Raw genomic sequence first — 18,568 nt, forward strand, 5'->3', positions numbered from 1 at the left:
TTATTGGCCCCCTAGGACGTGTATAGTTTTGTATGTAACTTACCAACCTTATTTGAGCATTCATTCTTTCACAAACTATATATGCTTCTTTCTCTCAGAGTCTCCTTTACCAATCCTGTTGCTTTTCTCTTTGCTGGTTAAATCTTTGACACATGCTCAATATACATTTAAATATGTTTTTAAATGTTTAAAATGAATACTTCAACAATATTATCAACACTAATAACACATATTTAGCAGTATCTTACTATATATACCAGACATTTTATTAAGTACTTTGTGAACAGCATCTCATTTAATCCTCACAACAATCCATGAGTTTGGGTAAACTGAGGCCCAAAGAAAATAAGTAATTTGTCAAGATCATCCTTGAGCAGAGGAAGGATTAGAACACTGGGATGATTTAATAGGAATTCTGTATTCTTGTTATTGCATTGTATTTTTCTGCTAAGGTACCACAGTAATGCCTACCATGGACAGGAATCTAGCAATGACGGGAGGTGCTGGAAAATCACTGAAGCTGGAAGTTGGGTGCTCATGATGGGAGGTAGTTGGTAAAATTGGTAAAGCGTCTAGAGAACTAACATGCTGATTTTGTATAAAGGGGGGTATCATCTCCGTTTAACAGATGAGGAGACTGAAATTCTGAAAGAACTCTCTCCAAGTCACCCCACCAATAAGAAACTGAGCAAGAAAGTGGAAGCTCATCACCAGACCTCCAGCCCAGTGTATTTTCTGAGGCTCCCCCTGCTTCTGAACAGATGGTCAGTAAGTTCAGCCTCATTTGTTCCACATCTTAGTTCCAAACTGCGGCTACAGCTGCCATTATTTCCCCTTTGTCCTGGATCTATTTGGCTTTGAGATTTTTATCTTCCTGCTTTTGTCTTTGACATAATGATCAGGCAACATTTAATTTGGTCTCTGGTTCTCATTTATTTTTCTGGCACTGGTCCCAGAGATCAACTCAAAGGAACAACACACAGTCACAAGATATCAACGGCCTGATTTCTATCAGGGCTATCTGACACTAAAGTTCAACATTCCCTTCCTGACCACCACCCGCACACCCCAACAGTACAACATATGGACACAACCTTTGTAGATATGCTACCTGCTTGCCTGCAATATGAGTTTTACACCATAAAATTAGGTACAGTTAATGGTAATTATTAAACAGATGGACTACTCTAAACAGCATATACTTAGCAAGAATTCCATTTGAAAGCAACCCCTGCCTTACCCTTTTTATACAAGAAGTCTTTTTTAGAAATAAGGAAAAGGATAGAATTTGACCCAATATCTATCTGCATGTTGTTTGCCAGTTTTAGCTCCATGAATACCACCCAGCAGTACTCAATATATGTCTATTTAAGACTATCAATTGATAGTAATTAATCCAGAACCAACAAACCTATGAATTCATTCACCCTGAAATACCGAGGCATGTTATTTCCAGTAGCACTGCACTGGTTTTTGCTAGAACCCTAGCCAAGTTACTTTTCCTCTTTGTCTTTCAATGCCTTTACCTAAAGGAGGATTTTAAGTTCATAAATCTCCTCCAATTCTGACTTTTTGATTTTGTACCATATCTATGTTATCTACATTCCTGCTAATGACCTAGAGAAGAAAATGCTTTCTACTGTGTCATCCCTATACTATAGTTAGTATTAACAATTCACTTAGGAGTCTCCTAGGAGGAAAGAGCACTGAAATAAGGAAAAAGAAAGGGGAATGGGGAGGAGAGTGGAATTATAAATGGATGGGAAAGAAAAGCTAACATTTATGGATTCCTGCCATATTTTAAGCATTGCGCTAGGAACTTGCACATACATAGCCTCATTTAATTTTCATAACAATTTCAAAAAGAGGCTCTTATTGTCTCAATATGTATATATTTAAATCTGAGACTCCGAGAATGCAAAAAAACCTTGCCTCATATCACTCAACCAGTAATTGGTGACAATTTAAACCCATTGTCTGATGTCAAAGCCCATCAAGGTGTACTTTCCATCTCACCCTTGAGAATGTTCACGTATCATTAGGGTATTTTGAAGTAAGTGCTGAGAATTGGTGCCTCGGTAGTTTATTAACTTGACAAATCTAAAGGGAATTTAAATTGGTATGATGTATTTTCGTTGGTCACCTACTATGAGCCAGATGCTGTTCTGGGCACAGAATATACATCATTGTAAAAAAAAATCACATACGCACACACACACACACACACACACACACACACACAGTCAGTGTCCGTCCCCTCATAGAGTTCATGGTCTAGTGGAAAAAACAAACTCTAAGTAAGAAATTAAAACTTACATATGAAGAAAAGAGTTCTGACAACACAGAGGAAGGAGTTCAAAACTAGTTCTAGGAATCAAGGTTTGTTGAGGAAATAAATACCAGTTAAACTAATAACTGAAGGATGAAGAGTTAACTAAATAGAAATGAAGGTGTCATTCCATGCATGGGGCACAGCATGTGTAAAGGCTTGGAGGTAAGAGCACAGTATGTTAAAGTAACTCCCACAGTAAACTGCTATGAAGATTAGCTGGTAGATAAAGCAAGGAATTTGTTCACTGGAGAACTTGAATTTGTGTGCATATGTGCATGTGTGTCAACTCACACACGCATACTGAGTGGTTTTTAAACTACCCATAGAACAAAGATAATTCTTCTTCAAAGTAACATTTATCCAGTATTCCATCACTTAAGCAAATCAATAAAACCTATGGGTTCCCTATGAATCATCATCATCAACAACAACAAAATGTACTCATAAGTTAAAAACACAATTCTGTGAGATAAACAGACACATTTCCTAATTCTAGAAATTTAGAAACCAATGGTTACTTCTTAGGGGTAATGTAGATGAGATATTTCCATGAAGAGATGAAGTATGAGGAGCTTCCCAAAGCCAAGAGTCCATGGTTCTATAACAAAGCCACCAGTGATCTAGGCAGAATCTGGAAAACATTCACATATTTAATATTTAAAAATCAGATTAATATATTTAAAAACTGTTCAATAAAAGGTAAATGCTCTCTGAGAGGGATCACCGACCAAAGGGTATAAGAAAACAAAGAAACGAGTGTGGAAGGTTTGGGTGAAATGGATGGGCATGGGGGAAGTCAAAATATTGGAAATTTTGGGAAAATTCTGTATATTAAGATGAAAGAAAAAATTCCGTTTCCAGTAAACATGGAATAACGGAGACTAATCGTGACTGTCTCTCTCTCAATAGATAGGTAGATAGAGATAGATATAGATATATGATGAACATATATATATAGTGTGTGTGTGTGTGTGTGTGTATATATATATATATATATATTTTTTTTTTTTTTAAAGGAGTCTTGCTCTATTGCCAGGCTGGAGTGCAGTGGCCCGATCTTGGCTTACTGCAACCTCCACCTTCCAGGCTCAAGTGATTGTCCTGCCTCAGCCTCCCAAGTAGCTGGGATTACAGGCATGTGCCTCCACGCCCGGCTAATTTTTGTATTTTTAGTAGAGACAGGGTTTCACCATGTTGGCCAGCATGGTCTTGATCTCTTGACCTTGTGATCAGCCTGCTTCAGCCTCCCAAAATGCTGGTATTACAGGCATCAGCCACTGCACCTGGCCTATGTATATGTATGTGTGTATATATATATATTTGCTGTTATTGTTAAGAAGGCATTCAAGGCCAGGCGCAGTGGCTCACGCCTGTAATCCCAGCACTTTGGGAGGCTGAGGTGGGCAGATCATGTGATGTCGGGAGTTCCAGACCAGCTTGACCAACATGGAGAAACCCCCATCTCTAATAAAAATACAAAATTAGCCAGGCGTGGTAGCGCATGCCTGTAATCCCAGCTACTCGGGAGGCTGAGGCAGGAGAATCGCTTGAACCTGGGAAGCAGATGTTGTGGTGAGCCAAGATTGCGCCATTGCACTCCAGCCTGGGCAACAAGACAGAAATTCAGTCTCAAAAAAAGAAAAAAGAAAAAAAAAGAAAGAAAGCATTAAAGCATTTGACATCAGGCAAAAAAACACAGTGATCTCTAAGACACAGGAAAAAAATGAGGTAAAATCTACAATTTCCCAAGCTTATTTCCTACAGACAATTCCAGGTTGTGGAGCAGAGAGGGGGAAACCGGGTAGAGACCAGTGTTCTCCTTGAGTTAAAGAGATAAAGCTAAGAGTCTGAGGAGGACAAGACAGTTACAGCTCTCCAAACAGAGCAAAGTTGAGGAGAAAAATTTACACAGAGCAAGAACTCAGGAAAGCTTCAGAGCATCCCTCTCCACTATTCAGCAGGGTACTTCTCAGTACATGCATATGAGGGAATCTACTTAATGTTGGAGAAAGAACCATTCAAAAGGATTAAATGGAACAGTGCACAGAAACTGTGTTCTCACCAGCCAGGCTGGAAAAACTCATAATTTATGGGCCACGTGGGAAAGTACTCAGGAAGGTCTTTCCTCAGTAGTAGGAAATAATTAGCTTTAGACTGAGTCCTAGTTCAGATCCACCTAACAAAGCCTAAAAGCAAGACCTAAAAAGATCAAATTCTTAACAAGTAACTTGTAACTTCAAATGGCCTAATGTGTAGATAATTAGAGTCTTCAAAAGAGAAGGAGCATAAAGGCAAAAAAAAAATAGTTCCAGAAATAATGATCAGGAATTTTCCAAATTTGATGAAAACTATAAATCTGAGAAATTCCACAAACCCGTAGCACAAGAAACATGAAGGAAAACACACCCAAGCATATCACAATCTAATTGCTCAAAACTAGTAATAAACAAAAAATCTTAAAAGCCGCCAAAAAAAATATTGTTGTGAATCTTGCTGAACTCCCATGTATTGTACTGTGGGTCCACCAGAATTTTGTGTTCATGGGGCACTGAAAATTCTGTATGCCAATGGGATGGCAAGAATGACGGACACACATATGGCATGTATCTCCTTTGCTCATGAGCATGGTTCATTGTGCCATCAAACTTAACCTTATGAAACTCAAATTCAAAGATAAATTATTAAACATTTTCAAGATGGCAACAGCAGACTTTCTATTGTGGCTTAAGTTACTATCATTTCCTTTTGGAATACTGCAAGAGCCCACCTAACTGGTTTCTCTGCTACCACTCTTCCCAGCCCCCAACTTTATTTTAATCCTCCCAAAGCTGTTGGATTGATTGAAAGAATAATAATAAACAGATTATGTCATTCTTTTGCTCAAAATCCTCCAATATTTTCTTCATACCTGGGTATCATGCTGACCCTCTTCTAGTCCTTGACAAAGCCTACTCCCGTATCAGAGTTTTGAAACTTGCTGCTCTCTCTGCCATTAGTTTCATGTGACAGCCTCTTTCTCACCATTTGGAAATCAACTCAAAACTGTATCTTCAGAATTAGTTAAATAAATTATGAAGCAAAGGAATACTATACAGGAATTTAAAGTGGAAGTGTAGATGTAGATATTGATATGAAAGAAAATTCACAACATAAGTGTAGTTTGCAAAACATTTTATATAATGGTATCCTATTTCTGTTCTAAAACAAAAATTGACCACAAGTACATACAGAAAACAATCTAAAAGAATATACAAAAAATGCAACTATTTTTAGAGATGGTATTTCAGATGGCTTTTTCTTTTTTTTTACATTTTATGATTTTTTTGCAATGAATATGCACATTTTATGTGATTTTTGAAAGTATAAATGAATGAAAATTTAGTGCTATGAGACGTATCGCCATGAAGAACCTTGCTTGAACTACCTTAGCTAAATTAATTAATCCCTTTCTCATCACTTTTCTTTCCAAAGGAACTAATTGCGTATGGGTTGCAATAATAGTTGTTCATATTAATGAGCATTTACTTAGTGTCTGACATCTTGTTAGGTACTTTAGACTCATTATTTAACCCCCACAACTAACCTCACCTATAACATCACTGTTATTATTAGTATGATAATTCTCCTTTTACAGAGGTGGTATTCAAGGCTCAAATTATTTAGATAATTGGCCAAAAGTTGCACAAGAAGTAAACTACAGAACTGGAATTCAAACCTCTCTCAGACTGCCTCAGAAGTCTATGCTATATTTTCTCTCCTCACTCCAAGAGAGTGTTCTTGATTTTGGTTGGCACATATTTTCTCAATAAATTGATACAAAATGGAGAAGTAAGGAAATCCTCACCCCTTTTTGTCATAGTCAAAAGAACATAGGCAAGCAAGAAGGGTAATTTCAAAATTATTTAAAATTGTGATTAGAATTTCTTGAATACCATGAATAAAATGTATAGTCTGAAGCTATACTTCTTTAACATGTTTTTGTCCTTGCATCCACTATTCTTATCCCCTCCAGATAACACTCCTGCAAGACTTAGATCAAGTGCCTTTATTCCTTCCCTTTCCTCCTATTTCTCTTGATTTTCCATGAAAAAGTCCAAAAGAAATCACCTGGAAATTTGAAGTGTTGAAAAGAAAAAGTTACCAAAAACACAAAATTATAAGCCATTTGAGTAGTCAGAAGGAGGTAAAAGGCAAGGAATACTCGTTCTATGAGGTTTTATGTCCATCACACAAGGCTATAACCACTATCCTGTGAGAGTTTATGACTTTTTTTTTTTTTTTTAACATCGTAAGTGCATCATTTGACTCAAAAGTGTTGGGTACTATAGCATAACCTTTGAAAAATGTGTTTGGACCATAAAGCAGAGATGAATAAAAGCCAGAGGGAGGAGAACCGACTTCACAGAGGCAGTGGGATTGGAGTTGAATCTTGTCAGTTAGATGGCATTTAGGATGAGCACAGAGAGTGAGGTGAGGACTTCTAGAAGAAGAACAAAGGTACCGACATGGGAACAAGCAGACTCCGGAGGTGGGCATGGACAGGTGCTAGGTTACCCACACAGTGGAGTTTTCTACAAACAGAAAAGGCAAGTACTGGAGTTTATTCTTGGCTCTCTTATTACAGAGCTGATGGGCCTCCTATGTATTATCTTGGAAAGAAGGATGACAGTGTCTTTCGTCTTTAGATTTTTTTCTAAATTTGTTTTAGTTTAGAAAACTTTTCACTAAAATGTAATTGAGTACTTAGCCAGATTTCTAGTCATAGGTTAGCAGCCAAATGGACAGTAGATTAGGGAAAATATTTAAAAATAACTAGAAAACCTGCCTTGGGGTCTAATGAGTTTCCTTAAAATGAGTGAGCAGGTCACATGGCTTTATTTAACTGTAATTTTTGACATGTCTTTTTTCCCCTTTTTCTCATTTTTCATGGTAATTTCCAAGTCAACACCAACACAATGAATAAACCACTCTTTGGGATTGTTAGAGCTACAATCAACAGAAATACTGTCTGCTCCACATCTGCTTTAGAATAGCCACCTTTCAAAATATTTTTTAATCTTGCTTAATGCTCACAGCTTATCTCTAATTGTATAAAGTCTTCCTTGGCTGACATATTTAGAATTCATTTTCCAACAAATCTGAAACTATTTTCACAAACCATAACCTTATTTCTTCTAAGTGGCCTCGATGTCATTACTTTCCTTCATTACTTTCACCTTTCATTTTTTATCCAGTAAATCTCCTGACTGATTTCATATTTGAGGCTTCAATATTTTTGTTATTCCTTAAAGTCTTCGTCCTTTTATTTTTTTAGGACTCTATTACACTTCTTGATTGACATAGCTTACTCGTTTGTTTCCTCATAATTTTCCTGATTTCTTTCTTCAAAAATGATTATCCCAATTTTTCACTGTTGACGTCAATAGATACTTTCATCTCTCATCTTGCATGAAGACCTCTACTTTTTTTTTCTTTTTTCTAGCAATAGGTCAGAAATTGGACCTTCAAGAAGAAATAGCAAAGAAGGATCATCTTACTGTTTTAGAGAGGAGAACTATAACAAGCACTCCTAACTACCAAAGCTGCAAGGAAAAGACTCATGGGTATAGAATTTTTAGGATGAGCTGACATCAACAACATGAGCAGCACCTATCAGAATCTTACCACAGGCCTGAGTCAGGCTTTACATGACTACTTTAATCCAGAAGGAAAAACTTCATGAAAGTAGACAGTAGTTCACACAGGATCAACAAAACGTAAATCAATTAAATAGGCCTGAGGCAAATCAATGAGGAAAATCTATGTGTGGTTATTTGTTTTAAAACATTGTTAGTAGTGTTTTTAATGTTAGTTTTTCTGATAAGCATACAAGATTTCCTTTTTCTTTCTTTTTGATCTATTTCTCATGCTCAGTTTAGCAGGCTATATTTGTGCAAACTGAAAGGAAACACTCTTTGAATGTTTGCTTATTCCCACTGGCCCCGAAAATTAAGTAAAAATATCCTACTGGAATTTTTAATATATATTTTAAACTAACGAATCATCGGAGAAACCTGAAGATGTTAATGACTCTGGTTCCTAGAATTCAGAAGAGTGGTTTCATTTCAGGTTAAGCTTAGAAAAGTCATAACTGACCTTTGACACAAAAGAAAGAGTAAGATCCTACTAAAATCAGATCTTACAATTTCCAAGTTTTAATTCATCTGTAAAGAATCAAACTATACTGAAAGATGTTATCTCTGGCATAATCTATAATGATCCTACAGAAAATATGTAAGATACTAATTGCCTTGTCTACAAAAGTATTTAAAACAGTGAATGGATATTATTACAACAACCAGAATTGAGCCTCTTTACCTTTTATGGCAGTGTAATTATTTATGCAGGATTTTTAGGAATCAGTCCTTTTGCCAGTATATAAATGGACAGATCAGTTGGAAAACACAGACATGCTTGTAATGCCATGTTGGATAATAAATCCCATTTAATCAGCTATGAAGGGCCCACCATTAAGGAGCAAGGGTTGTGCTTTGTATGTGGAATCAATACCTACAAAGCCCTCTTAGGAGGTCTGTGGCTTTCAGCTGACAGTAAAGAAGGTCACTTCCTGCCAGGCCAGGAATCTCACTGAACTGGGGGATGTTGCAGAGTCAAAGTTCATTACAGTTATAGGTACTGCAGGTAAAACCTAGTGGAGAAAAACTTCTTAGTCTCTTAGCCTCAGGAAAAATGAGCTAATAATAGTAGAAACAAACATCTAAAATAATAAAGACTTGAATATGCAACCCTAGATGCTTACGTTCTTTACAGAACCTCCAGGCAGAGATTAATTAGGTGAGTTTCTCTCTAGTTTTGCTGAAAATACAATAAAAGTGTTTATGATACAACAGTTCTTGCTATCTACATGTGAATAAATCAGTCCAAATATAACAGAACCTATACAATGTACTACATACAGTAACTACCACTGAATTTGGTATAACAACATATAAATCATTGTAGCATTAGTATTAGAACCATGGGTCTTTATGTAGGCAACATATTAAGCCTATGTCTAACTTCAATTAACTATAAAAACTGTAGAAAGCAATTAACTAAACAAGTTAGATTAATGCTCTTAGCACAAAACATGAAATCATCTTTTTATGTGTGTGTAAGTACACGTGTATACATGCATTATCAAGAATAATAAAAGCTTTTTGTGATGGTACAGGCGATGTTCAGGATAGTTTATCTAGAACTTGAAAATAGGGCCAAAAAAAAGACAACATATTCCTTTAATGTCCTACTAGTATCATTTTTCTGGTGCATCTGAGAGCTGTCTCAGTCTCTTGAGAAATGTAATTTTTCACTAACAATTTTTTAGGGCCCAGATGTTCTTTTACCTAACTTAGTAATCTTATTTCAGCATTCTTATTTCCACTGACTATGTAAATCCTAATTTCTCATATTCTCACTGAAGTAGCTTTGCCATTCTGAAGGCCCTTTAATCACTAAAATAAAATTTTGACACATGCCAAATATCTCCTTTTTTGAATTGTGGTAAGAACACAACATGAGGGCTACCCTGTTAACAAATTTTTAAGTATACAATAGTATTACTAATTATAGGCAAAACATTGTTTAGTAGATCTCTAGAATATATTCATCTTGCATAGCTGAAATTTTACACCTGTCAAACAGCAACTTTCTACTTCCTCCTACCACTGGCTACTGAAAACCACCATTCTACTTTCTACTTCTATGAGTTTGACTATTTTAGGTGACTCAAATAAGTGGAATTATACAGCATTTGTCCCTTTGTGACTAGTCTATTTTACTTAGCATAATATCCTCAAGGTTTATCCATATTCTTTCATGTAACAATATTTCCTTCTTTTATAAGGCTTAAAAATATTTTTATATGTGTATTACATATAATATATACATATATATATACACACACACACACACACACACCACACTTTTTGTATTCACTCATCAATAGATGGATATTTATTTTGTTTCTACATTTTGGCTATTGTGGATAATACTGCAATGAACATGAAAGAGCAAATACCTCTTCAAGATCCTGATTTCTAGTCTTTTGGATGAATACCCAAAAGTGGGATTACTGGATCATATGGTAGTTCTATTTTTAACTTTTTGAGGAACTTCCATATTGTTTTTAATAAATGTTATACCAATTTACATTTTCACCAACAGTTTACAAGGGTTCCAATTTCTCCACATTCTTGCCAACAACTATCTTTTTAAAAAAAAATAGGTATTCTAACAGGTGAGGTGATATATCTTTGTGGTTTTGATTTGCATTCCCCTGATGATTAGTAATGTTAACAGCTATTCATATACTTGGCCATTTGTATGTCTCATTTAAAGAAATATCAATTTTGATGTTCGGGTCTTTCGCACATTTTTTAATTGTGTTCTTTGGTTTTCTGCTACTGAATTGTAGGAGTTCCTTATATATTTTGGATATTAACGCTTTATTAGGTATATGATTTGCAAATATTTTCTTCTATTGCTTTTTTACTTTGCTTCCTGTGCAGAAGCTTTTGAGTTTGATGCACTCCCACTTACCTATCTTGGCATTTGTTGCATGTGTGCTTTTTTTAAATCATAATTAAGAAATCACTGCCAAGACTAATGTTATGAAGCTTTTTTCCTATATTTTCTTCTAGGAGTATTTTACAGTTTCTTGTCTTTAATTCTTTAATCCACCTTGAATTAATTTTGGAGTATGATGTAAGATATTAGTCCAGTTCTGTTATTTTGCATATAGATATCCAAGTTTTCCAACATCCGTTGTCAAAAGACTATCCTTTCCACATTGTGCATTCTTGTTACCTTTGTCAAACATCAGTTGACCATACATACTTGGGTTTATTTCTGGGCTCTATATTCTGTTCCATTGGTTTATATGTCCATATTTATACCAATGCCATACTGTGTTGAATATTTTAACTTTGTAATATGTTTAGAAATCAGGAAGTGTGATGCCTCCAGCTTTGTTCTTTTATCTCGATTGTTTGGGCTATTTGGAGTCCTTCGTGGCTCCACATGTATTGGTTTTATTTTTTCTGTTTCTGTAAATAATACCATTGGGGTTTTGATAGAAATTGTATTAAATCTGTAGACTTCTGTGGGTGGTATGGACATTTTAACATTATTGTCTTCCAAACTTATGAACAAGGGATACCTATTCATTTACTTGTGTCTTCTTTAATTCCTTTAATCAATGTTTTATAGTTTTCAATGTACAAGTCTTTCACCTCCTTGATTAAGTTTATTCCTAAATATTTTATTATTTTTCAAGCAAATGTAAGTGGAATTGTTTTCTTGATTTATTTTAACATAGTTTCTCATTACTACATAGAAATGCAACTGAGATTTGTATGTCGATTTTGTATCCTATACCTTTACATAATTTATTCTAATAAAGCTTTTTGTAGAGTCTGAAGGGTTTTCTCCATATAAGATAATGTCACCTGCAAACAGAGAACATTATACTTCTTCCTTTTCTATTTGGATGCTTTTGTTTCTTTTTCTTGCCTAATTGCTCTGGCTTCCAGTAATATACTGAATCAAGGTGGTTATAGTAGGCCCCCTGCCTTGTCCCTGATCTTAGAAGAAGAACTTTCAGGTTTTTACTATTGAGTATGTCATTAACTGTGGGCTTATCATATATGGCTTATATTATGTTGAGGTAATTTCCTTCTATTCCTAGTTTGTTGCATTTTTATCATGAAAGAATGTTGAATTTTCAAATGTTTTCCTGTGTCTATTGAGATAAATATGTAAGTTTCAATCTTCATTCTCTTAATGTGATGTATCACATTAATTTATTTTCATATGTTAAATTTTTCTCAGATTCCAAGGATAAATCCCACTTGATCATACTATATGACCATGTCAATGTACTGTTGAATTCAGTTGTCAGTATTTTATTGATAATTTTTGCATCTTTGTTCATCAGGGATATTCTTTTCCTCAAGTGTCTTTATCTAAGTTAATGTCAGTGTAACACAAGCCTCATAGGATAAGTTTAAAATTGTTCCCTCCTCTTCAACTTTTTGGAAGAGTTTGAGATACAATGGTGTTAATATTACTTTAAGTGTTTGGTAAAATCCAGCTGTTAAGCCATCAGGTCCTGGATTTTTCTCTGTTGATAGGTGTTTTGTTACTGAGTGGGTCTGTTCAGGTTTTCTATTTCTTTAAGATTTAGTCCTGTTAGGTTGTTTGGTTAGAAATTTATCCATTTTTTCTAAGTCACTCAATTTTTTGGTATCTAACTGTTTATACTAGTGTCTTATGATCATTTTTATTTCTGTACCATCAGTTGTAATGTCCTCTCTTTCATTTCTGATTTTATGTATTTGTGTCTTCTCTTTTTTTGTTCTAGTGAAATTTTTAAAATCTTTTTTAAAACACCAACTCTTAGTTTCATTGATTTTTTTGTGTATTATCTTTCTTTTATATTCTCTGTTTTATTTATCTCTGCTCTAATATTTATTATTTTTCCCTTCCATTAACTTTTGGCTTAGTTTTTTTTTTTCTAGTTCCTTGAGGTGTAAAGTTAAGTTATTTACTTGAGACCTTTCTTTTTTTAATGTAGGTATTTAAGCTATAAATTTCCCTCAGTACTGTTTTTGCTACATTAAATAAGTTTAAATATGGTGTTTTTGTTTGTTTGTCTTGAGATATTTCCTAGTTTCCCTTTATATTTCTTCTTTGACCCATTGGTTGTTCAAAAGTGTGTTAATTTCCACATAACTGTGAATTTTCCAATTTTTTTCTTCTGCCATTGACTTCTAGTTTAATTCCAGTGTGGTGGTCAGAAAAGGTACTTGAGATAATTTCAATCTTTTGAAATTTTTTAAGACTTTTTTTGTGTCCAAACACATGATGTATCTTGGAGATTGTTCTGTGTGTTCTCAAGAATAATGTATTCTCCTGCTGTTGAGTGGAATGTTCTGTTTATGTCTGTTAGTTTCATTTGATTTATTGTGTTTAATTCCACTGTTTTCTTATTGACTTTGTCTCTGGGTGTTCCATCCATTGTTGAAATTTGAGTATTGAAGTCTCCTTGTATTATTGTATTACTGTTTATTTCTCCCTTCAGTTCTGTCAATGATTGCTTATATATTTAGGTGCTCTGACATTGGTTGCATATATATTTGCAATTATTATATTATCTTGATGAATTGAGCACTTTATTATCACATAAATACTTCTTCATCTCATTTTACAATTTCCTACTTAAAGTCTATTTTTTTCTTATATAAGTATAGTCATCCTTTCTCTCTTTTGGTTACCATTTGCATGAAATATCTTTTTATATCTTGTTACTTTCTGCCTATGTGTGTCTTTAAAAATAAAGTGGGTCTCTCATAGACAGCATACAGTTGGATTTTACTCTTATCCATTCATCCACTGTATGTTTTTGATTGGAGTGTTTCGTCCATTCATACTTAAAGTAATTATTTATAGGAAAGGATTTGTTACTTCCATTTTTAAAAATTGTTTTCTGTCTTGTAGCTCTTTTGTCCTACTTTTCCTCTTTTGCTGTCTTTGTTTTTTCATTGATTTTTTTTTAGTGATATGTTTTAATTTCTTCCTCTTTTTATTTTGTGTGTTCTACACTGGGAGAGATGGAGTTTTTTCCTAATGCTAAGATACCAACACAAAGAGTTAAGGAAAATGAAGGAGTAGTAAAATATATCCCAAACAAGAAACAAGATGAAGCTTCAGAAACCAATCCTCATGATATGGAGATATAAGAATCCCCTGACAGTAAATTCAAAATAACAATTATAAAGATGATTCATGAACTCATCATGAACAAAGTAAGAATTTTAACAAAGAGATAATTTTAAAAGAAACAAATTGAAATCCTGGAGCTGAAGTATATAAAAATTGAACTATAAAATTCATGAAAAGGTTTCAACAGCAGAGTAGGTCAAGCAGAAGAAAGAATTAGTAAACCCATTTCAAATTACTCAATTGGAGGAGCAAAAAGAAAAAATAATGAAAAATAGTGAAAACATATTAAGGGACTTATTGGATGCCATCAAGTGGATATTGGTGCATTATGGATGTCCCAGAAAAAATAAAAGAAAGGGCCAAAAATTTTATTGGAAGAAACAGTGGCCAAAATTTTCCAGTCTGAGAAAGAAAATTGACATCCATGTATAGGAATACCAAATGATCCCAAATAAAATAATCCCAAAGAAATCCACACTGAGATACATTATAATTGAATTGTCAAACATCAAATATAATGAGCAAATTTTGAATACAGCAAGAGAAAAGCAAATTTTTACATATAGAGGAACTTTTATAAGACTATGAGAAGATTTCTCAGCAGAAACTTTGCAGGCCAGAAGAGAGTGAGACTATATATTCAAAGTGCTGAAATAAGAAAAGAAATCTTACCAAGCAAGAATACTACACCCAGCCAAAATATCCTTTAGAAATAAAAGAGAGATAAAGAGTTTCCAAGACAAACAAAATTAAAGGATTTTGTCACCGCTAGACCTACTTTACAAGGAATGCTAAAGGGAATTATTCAAGTTGAAATGGAAGAATGCTAAACAGCAAGATGAAAACATGAAAGTATGAAAGCAAATATATAGACAAATACAGAATACTGTAATTCTGTAACTATAGATCATATATCACTTTTAATTCTAGTATAAAAGATAAAATACAAAAACATTTAAGATAATCATGACTATAAAAAATGTTAATGGATAGACAATATATTAATAAAATATGTAAACTGTAACAGTTTAAAAAGTGTGGTGGGAGAAAAATAAAAATACAGAGTCGTTGTATCCCGTTGAAGTTAAGCTGGTATCAGCATAAAATAAATTGTTACAACTATAAGCTATTATATGTAAAAGTTCTATTAACCACAAAGAAAAAGATCTCTTTTGAAAAGAAGTTAATGTTTAATCATTTGAAAATTATGATTTTCCAACTTCGAATTCATATGCCATTGCTGTCTATACTTATAACTTGGCACTTTTAAAACAGCATGTTTAATTATTAGTTTTCTTATTTCTTTGTTGCTGACAGCCCGCTGGCTCATTGACATTCTGAGCTTCTTGAGAGCAGGACTATGTGTTTCATATGCCTCTATAAACCTAAGCTTCATGTGAACTGTCTTAAATCTTGCAGGCATTTACTTTAGTCAGACCATATAGGTCGGAAGAAAGATAGATTTGCTTAGAATATCTTAAAAGAATGGAATTAATTGCAGAATTACATGTATCCTGGTGCTGGCAAGCTGCTGACATCTCATTACCACGTCTTACCATGTTTTCTTTACAACAGCTTGAAACACTCTTTTTACCGGAATTACTCCTACTTGTTAATTAGGTCTGAGCTTAAATGACCAATTCCAATGGGAAGTCTTTCTTGAACTGTTCAGACTAAGTTAGCAGTACCTGCTATGTACTCCTGCAGTACACCATATGTTTTCTATCAGAGCACTTACAACATTTTAAAAATTAATAATCTGTTCAGTTTTGGGCTCCATGTCTGTCTTGCTATTGAATCTCTAACGCCTAGCCTTGTACAATAGGCACTCAATAAATGTTTGCTGAATAAATAATTTCTCATGCTTCTACTTCTCTCTGGAACAATCACTGTCTTTCTCTCGCTACCGACTGACTTATTGTTTTTATACTCTCTCTAGTTTTACTGAATTCATAGTATCTGCTGTTTTATAATATCTACTCAGCCATTATCTATCCTGATACTTCTCTTTATTTTCCTTACAACTGGACACCATCCTCCATGGCCCTGATCCTTCTTCATGACTACTTTCTATCTATACTCTCGGTTTTGTATTCTGCTTGCAACAATTTTCTAGTGCAAATTCCAAATAGAGGGAATCTGGTTTCTTCACCTCTTCTCTTCATACCAGGACACGTTATGGATTTTTTTAGGTGTTCACCTCTAGTCAATGGCTATAGCAGGGGGCAGAGTCACATAGAAGTAAATACAGCTGTCTAGATCCATCCTTTAGCAGGAGGTATATTTCCTTAGAAAAATTATGGGTGTGGCAGTCACCACAATTGAAATGTGTTATACAATTGATTATCAAAGGTAACTATAATTCTTGCCAGTTGGCTCCAAAAATATCCATAGTCTCAAATATACAAAAATCAGGTATTTTATCTTCTCAATATACCATCTAAAAGTGCCAGAACAAGTACTTTCTTCCTTTCAGCACCTGAGGTAATTGGCACAGAGAATTTGACTGACTGGCTGAAGATCACACAGTTAGTCCGAAACCTGTTTATTATGGCAGGGGTATTAATCTTATTAGCTGGGCCCTCTTTCACATGCTCAGTCAAGTTTCCTCTCACCTCTCAATGCCCAGAATACCTGTCCAAGTAAGCCTCAAAAGGTTCAGTTTTTATTAAGAAATTGAAAGAATGGAGATTACTGATTGAGATTCTTAAAAGTTTGGCTTGAAACTACTGTGGTTATCCTCAAGTAATACAATTCAATTCTTCCCACTCCTTCCTTTCTCAATAATAAATAACCAAGGCTATTAAGACTGAACAGAACTTCGTTTGCATTTATTTTACTTTTGACCATGAGAAGTCTCATTGAGGAGTCGCCATGGAGACTATGATGTCATAAGCAACACAATGTGCTACACTGAAGCCCCAGAGAATAAAAGTTAGGGTTTGATGGAAGCATTTTCTGGGCAAGTTTATTGCACTTAACGAGAAAATGGAAACTTGACTTGAGAAAAACATTTCTAAACATTGCACACTGCTGGAGGTCAATTGGTGTGGCCATTGAAAGCTTCACAGAGAAAAATGACTTTACAGTTTAATCACACTAACAGGCCAGAGTGAGGGAATAAAGAGAGTGGGTGACCAAGATGGCTGCTCTTTGGACAGCCTGTTCCCAAGCTGGGAATAGTCCAATTTTTGGTGGCATAGTAGAATCTATCTATCGAATTTTTCAGTCATGTTGGAAGTTTACTACATGATTAAATCAAAATAAACTGAGACTAAATAAATCAGAGTAGACGGTGCTTACCAGAGCCTTATATGCACTCAGGACCACATGAGCTGTGGTCTTCTACAATGTCAAGTATCAGACACTCTTCCATGGGCTTTCCAACTCCAATTCCTTTTTTACACTCAGTCTTTGCCACCCTGATCATTTTGGTAGCTCACCATCAGAGGTCTTTTTTCCCCCAGCAGTTATACAGGCTACAGTTTTCCACAAAAGAAGAAAAATAAACACAATACTAAAGGAAAAAGAAAAATGGAGAAACAAAAGAGATCTGAGGTCAGACAGCTGGGGGTGATAGAATTGAAAAGTTGCAGGCTTCAAGACTGAAATAGGTATTATAAATAGTAGATGTACAGGATGAGCAGGTATATACATGTCAAAGAATCAACATGTTCCTGATATACCCCAGGATTCTTTCAAATCTACAGGAGAGTGTTAACTTTCAATTTAAGAGTTGTAACCATAAATTCTATATGACAAGGATTTTAAAGAAGATAGAATTATATCAAAATATATTTCCTGTAATTAAAAAACTACATAAGTGAAGACCTGTTTATCTCTTTCTGGTTTTAAAGTAAAATTTACATAATATAAAATTTATAATTTTAAACTGAAAATTCAGTGGCATTTAGTACATCCACAATGTTGCACAAACACTACCTCTATCGTCTTTCGAAACATTTTTATCACCCCAAAATGAAGCCCTATATACATTAAGCTGTTACTCCCTATTTCCCCTATCCTGCAACCCTTGGCACCTGCCAATCTATCTATTTCTATGTATTTATTCATTCTGGATAATTCATGTCAGTAGCATCATACAATATGTAACCTTTTATGTCAGGCTTCTTTCACTTAGCATGTTTTTGAGGTGCATTCTTATTGTGGTACTTTATTCTTTTTGTGGCTGAATAACTTTTCATCATACTGATACCCCACAATATGTATTTATCCATTTTTTATCTATTCATCCATTGATGGGCATGAGTTGTTTTTACATTTTGCTATTGTGAATAGTGCTGCTATGTACAGGTAATTTTTTGAGTATATGATTTCAATTCTAGTGAGTATATACCTAGTAGTACATTGTTGGGTCATATAATAATTCAATGTGGAACTGTTTTTCACAGTTGCTGAATCATATTACATTCCCATTAGCAATGTATGTGGATTCCAGTTTCCCCACATCCT

This window comes from Pan troglodytes, chromosome 9 (assembly GCF_028858775.2).
Source record: "Pan troglodytes isolate AG18354 chromosome 9, NHGRI_mPanTro3-v2.0_pri, whole genome shotgun sequence".
In the NCBI taxonomy this organism is placed as follows: Eukaryota; Metazoa; Chordata; class Mammalia; order Primates; family Hominidae; genus Pan; species Pan troglodytes.